Genomic DNA, 6,411 nt, shown 5'->3' on the forward strand with positions numbered 1-6,411 from the left:
TGTTGGGTGATCGTGACACATATTTCACCAAGAGCTGAGACCTTCTCTCTCATGTGTAGGTTTGTCAAGTTTTTGTATTTTCTCTTGCACACTATTTTTATCTATTGTAATCGTTGGTATCTTTGTGGCTGCAAGTTGGGTACGCCTATGGTGGCTTCACTAGAAATTTCATTTCACATAACCCCAACGGATTAGTGTAGGAGCAGGAGTATTTTTTTCTTTCTCGTCTATCTCTTCTTTCCGGTTTTCATGTTTGTTTTCTTGTTGACTTGGTTTGGTTTGTTTTCTTGCTAGCTCTTCTTGCTTGTATTCTTTACATTTTTCTTTTTTATTTTTTGTTTGCTTTCTTTTCTTTTCTTAGTATCATGTTATTTTTAGTTTTGTAAATAAGTGTTTCCCTCTACTACGTTTTGGCTATTGAATAAGTAGGTGTCTGATATGTAAAGAGTCTTGTGACACTGCAACACTTGGTCAGTCCTCCGTCCGTCCTCTCTATGCTTTGTTCTAACCTTCGGCCGATGAAGTCTTGACTAAAAATACAAGTTGTTTTCAAGAGAAGATTGGTTCTAACCATGAACTTGTGTTCACACTGGGAAACCCCATGCCTGTACTCAGCCTTCTCTTTATGATCAATCTCATCCAAGTAGTAAAATGGAGAAGGGGAAAATATAAAAGAGAAAACCTATTTAAGAGGTCTTACATGCTTCTCTGAAGGACCAACTTCTTCTAATCTCAATAAGTCAAGATCCCTCTTTCACCCCAGAAATAAATAAGGGCCTATGCATTGTCCTCTTAAAATTTATAAAGGAGAAATAAGAGAAAGGATTCTTATGCAGAGAGCTAAAGAATGCAACTTCACTGGGGTACTGACTAGCCTCGTTGGCAGTGGAGCAATGTGTGTTCTAGCGTGAATCCACTAGGGCACTATCCAAGCCTATTGACAGTGGAGCAACACCAAAGATGAAAACTTATACTTGGAACATTGTGATCAAGCTTAAAATTGTTGTTGTGTTTGACTGAGTTGGCGGAAGGTGAACCATGTCTGTCCAGGGGGAAGTCGGGAAGCTAAAGTAACCCGCACAATAATTCAATATTTCTTGAAAGACCAAGGCCCTATGCTATCAATGAACCAAAACAGAGAAGCTAGAATTCAACCAGTGTGTCTCCAAGTGTTGTAGTGGCTATAATACCCTCCAAACGTTTGGCCTACATTAAATTTCAGAGCCTTCCTTGGGTTTTTCCTTGATGTTTAAAAACACTCGGGCTCATCCCATGAGATCATGTCGAGTCTTTGCACCATCTTCACTTGATTTTTCAATGAGAATCTTTTGCATGTTGGTCACAATGTCATGCTTGCAGCCATGTTATGTTCATGCAAAAGGTCCCTGCTTCATGTGTACAAGATATATTCTCTATCTAAACATCCATCGCACTCACACATGAAGTTTTATGCATTGTAATGTGTCGTCGTAGTCTCTCAATGTTCCACCACAATCATCGCGCTTGTCGCTCGCAACGTTAATTAGTCACACTAAGTATGCGTTGTCTTCATGGTTTGAGGTGTCTTGTCATCAAGTCATGTTGAGTGTGTGTTCACAATGTCACACATGCACAAGTTCACTCACTCACATACTTAGTGATTTTAGTTGAATTTATTACGACTAGATCACCCTCCAACAGTCGGACCCTCTCTGAGTTGCATTAGGCAGTTTCAACACTCAGTGAACATGTAGTGTTACTTTTAAATGCATAGAGCTTGAGGTTGTCAACCAAGAAGCCTGCACTATGCAATATTGGAATTAACCAAACTGACTTTCACCTAGAATAATGCAAAATTTTCTCTACAAGCCATCTCAATCTACGTTTCCTGCAACAAAATCAACAAACACTCCAACGAGTCAACCAGAGGGTTTGATTAGGCAGTGACCCTGGGACACACTCCCCCAAAAAATTGTGTAAACGTTAGAGACCTTGCCCCCTTTACTGACTAAAGAAATTTCGCTGACAGGTCGAAAAGACACCTTGCTTCCATCCCCGCTTCCTTAAAAGAATTGCACAATTTTTCCAGCGAGTCACCCAGTAAGCCAACCTGTTACTCACCTGGAAAGCTACGTAGTTGTCATGAGCAGTCAACCAGTAGCCCAGCATCATGCTCATCTCAAAAACTGTGATGGGATGTCTAACAACTTAGCATCCCGCTCAAATAAAAAATACGATGGGGTGTCCAGTAGGTCACCCTCCCAAGGGTTGCACAGGTTTCACCAGTAGCACTCCTACAACCCACTGCTATCTCCGTTGAAACAATGTGAGTTTTTTTCCAGCAAGAGTCTTGTAGCCTGCTGCAAGTTCCCAAAAGAATTGTGTGCTTTTTGCAGCCAAGTCTACTGATTGCATTGATTCCTTCAAAACATTGTGCAAATGTGCCTGCGAGTTGAGCGAGATCTCGTAGACAGTTAGTGCTAATCCAAATTGCCCATCTCTGTCTCTCAGTGACTTCTTTACAATTCTCACCAGTAGTGCCCGAAGCCTGCATCCCAGCTTGAAATCTGCCTGTTGTAGTTTCAAAGCCATATCCTCTCTCGTGGTTATCTGCATCCGAAAGTGAACGACAATGCATCATGGTAGACTACGATGGTTTTTAATATAATGTCATCTCGTCATGGGGGATTGCAGAGATAGGTACATGAATATGACATGACATGATAATGGACATGATGAAGAAGGAGAGCTCATGCAAGGACATTTTTTCATGAACAGATGAACGGACAAAGCATGTGAGGAGATTTTTTCGGGAATGCACGATGCATGCGAGGAGATTTTTTTGCGAATCGATGATGCATGCGAGGATATTTTTTCACAAACAGATGATCACGCAAAGCATGCCAAAGTGCAAGCGAGCGAGTGATGTGCACATGTGACATCAAGCGAACACCAGGACCATGGAAGACTCCACACACCTTGTCATGGGGAGGTGAAGCTATGATACACCAAGAGCACATCCATCATGTAGTATACCTAGGGGGGATAATATGGGGTACAGAGGGAGGTACCCAATAACAAGTAATAAGCACTAGATCTGTGAATAGCTCAGAGTGAGCTTTCAATTTGATTAATTCATTTGATTTTAGTATCCTCCAGCTTATCTTTCTTAAGAATTTTGGATCTGTGGATGGACTAGACTAAGCTTTTGATTTGATTAGAGCATCACTTTCAACTTTCAAGACGCCACAACTTATCTATATTACTAGCTTTCGAGAAATATGTGATCCCACTAGAGGCCACAACACTGGATATTTAGTACTTGGTTTCAGTAAGGTACGCCTTGTTGTCTAGTTATTATTTTTTAGTACTTTAGTTGTGTGTGAAGCGAAGCGAGAATGCATGAGATCTTGCACATACAGGCAGGGCAGTGTGGAAACTAGATCTGAGCCAAGTTTTGGGAAGTCATATGTGATGAGCATGGGATCAATACCACTGGAAGGTACAGTGGAGACAGGGTTCTTCGGCTAGAGAGGATTAATGTGTACTACAATGAGGCCAATGCGGGCCGCTATGTGGTCAGGGCTATGCTCGTGGATCTGGAGCCCGACACCATGGATAGAATCAGGTCTAGTCCCATTGGCCAGATCTTTATGCCTAATAACTTCATCTTTGGCCAATCCGGTGCTGGTAATAACTAGGCCAAGTGCCATTATACTGATGGCGCCGAGCTCATTGACTCTATTTTAGATGTTGTCAGGAAGGAGGCTGAAGCAGAAGATGTTCCAGTGACTGACATATTAGATGATGAGCCATGATGGTCGACAACTAAACACAAACATCAAATGAGGTACCAGAAAAACAGGTAGAGTCCAAGGAGGTTGAAGCAAAAAATGTTACATTAGATGAGGACTCACTGGTTGAGGTAATATTGGAAGATAAGAAACAATAGCAGGCACCACAACATGTACCAAATACCAATCAGGCTCCATTAGGTGGTGAATTAAAGAAAGATACACCATCAGCATATCACCACCCACATCACCCAACAAGAAAACAACCAACCAGATGGCAACAAATCAGCTACAAAGACCACAACCCCGCATCACATATAGAGAGGGCTGACAATCCACCTAGTATACATCAACACAGAAGAGCTACGAGGATCAACTTCCATCCCAAGCGAGTGAGCCACCAGCTAGATCGAGGGTTCAACTTTCTCTTGGATGGCTAGATGCACATGCATGGTACCAGTGGACTACTCTTTTGAGTAGATTTTATTATTTGTGTTATTCCCATGTTTCCGGGATGAAACATGTTAAGGGGGGCAGAATGTTGTATAGCTAGGGGGGATAATATGGGTTACAGAGGGAGGTACCCAAGGGAATAATGTAAAAATGGGATGGGAAATAGTAATAAATAAGGTGGTTAACCCATATCATGTAAGGGACCACAAGCAGTTAGCAATAATGTAATAAGCCCATGGTATTAGATACATGGTATTGAGGGAACCATGGTAATGACCCATGGTATTGTATGTATGAGGCCTATATAGAGGCTAGAGTTTCCACATTGAGGGATGTCAAGGAATATTGTATGAACAAGAATATGGCTTGTGGAGTGTTCTCCTTCCTTAACGAGTGAATGTATGGTGTTTCCCTACCTTAAGTGTTTGATCAATAAAGAAGCATTTCTATCTATATTCAGATCTTGTTATTCTTGGGTTTATTTCTATTATCATACATTTTCAGGTCAAATCTATAACACATCACTCATGATCATTTTAGCTCGACATGGACATCACCAGTAGCATGAACATACTAGTACCTTCATGTGATGAGTCATGTGGGCCACATCAATACTAGGGGCCATAATGTTGTAAATTAATGTAATGGAATGTGGAAGTCCAAGGGACCCATACGTAATCTGAAGAGTCATGTAATCTGAAAAGTCATGAAAGTCAAATAGTCATGAGGGAGTTCGAATAGTCTTAAGGGCCAGTTTTACCCTTGTCTCTAAATACCCCTCATTTGTACATGTAGAATATTTTTCACCTTGCCTCCTCCCACATAGCCTTGATAGTCTATAATATTTTCTTTGAGGAGTGAGTATTCACTACAACGTCCCTCTCACAGGATTAGTGATGTATGGTGTATTGATGTGTCTTGGAATTTTCTCAAAAGCTTTGTTACAGGGAAAAGTGTCTATGCAGAACTGCTAATCCCACTAAGGCTGGTAGCTACCTTAGAAACAAACAAAGTAAACTACTTTCGTTTTCCTTTATGAAAGATAGATGAGAGAAGAATAAAGGAGACCAACCTCTGTCTTGTGCTTGGTTCCTTGTTCGATTCCTCTCTCTTCTGATAGTCCTTCGCTACTTTCTTTCTTGTATACCCAGCTTCATAGAGTACCTGTAGAGTCAAAGCAGCATAACACTATATGAGAAAATGGATCTATTATCATAAACAATCTAGGATCAGATGTAAATTGACCATACAAATGCATAAAACATAAATCACACAAGAGTATGCAGAAAAACTTGAATAGCTTTATTGATAATCAAGAAAGTTCTAAGAGAGTTACAACCAATCGTTCTGACCCAACATCATCCTCTCAGCAAGTGAGCCCTTCTTCACCTCATGAAAATGCTTAGATCACCCAACACTATGATGTTGCCTCAAGAAACCAACAACAATTCCCTACAAGATGAAAAATTCTAGCCTCAAGATCTCTGGGATGCGGGATCCATATATAGATTTGTGCAAGGGAGGTGAGTCAGCTTTTGAGATTTGATTAGTGTCTTCCCTCTAATATTTCTTGCTTCCACTTGGAGATTGATGATCTCTTACTCATCCCTGGTCGAATTCAGAGAGGCAAGTGTCACAAGAGAAGTTTTTGGAAGATTCCATGCTTCTCCACCTCGCGGATTGACACTGCCATTGGTCCCTTCTCACCCATCACACCCCATAGAAGGGCTTTTTCAAATGCAAAGCACCTACTGTGTGTATTTAGGTGAGATGCAATGAACTTTGCCTATGGAGTAGGTGAAATGGTCCAGCTTTGACCAGTTCTGAGCAGTTTTTCATGGAGAACTTCTGGGAGAAGCTATAATCAGTTGACCTTGTTCTTTTAGGGCTTGGAACAACACTTTTAGGGACTTAGGAGTCCTTAGTTTATGGAAATTTATGCTTGGGGTTGCAGTGCCCAAAAATGTCTATAACAGTTTCCCCCTAAAGCATGAGGTCGTTAATCTTTTTTTGATGTCGGGTGAAATGCTTTATCATGAGGATCCGAAGTTCTTTCAAGCTGGAAGGAGACCTGTAATAAGATAAAATACAATACATTATCTTCATAATATTTTCATGATATATCTGAGGCAGGCATTCCCATACTCAACTTTATAAATTCATTTTCATGTACATAGGACAGACA

Source organism: Pinus tabuliformis, chromosome 7 (assembly GCF_031772625.1).
Source record: "Pinus tabuliformis cultivar Carrire ecotype Pingquan chromosome 7, CPIR1, whole genome shotgun sequence".
Classification (NCBI taxonomy): domain Eukaryota; kingdom Viridiplantae; phylum Streptophyta; class Pinopsida; order Pinales; family Pinaceae; genus Pinus; species Pinus tabuliformis.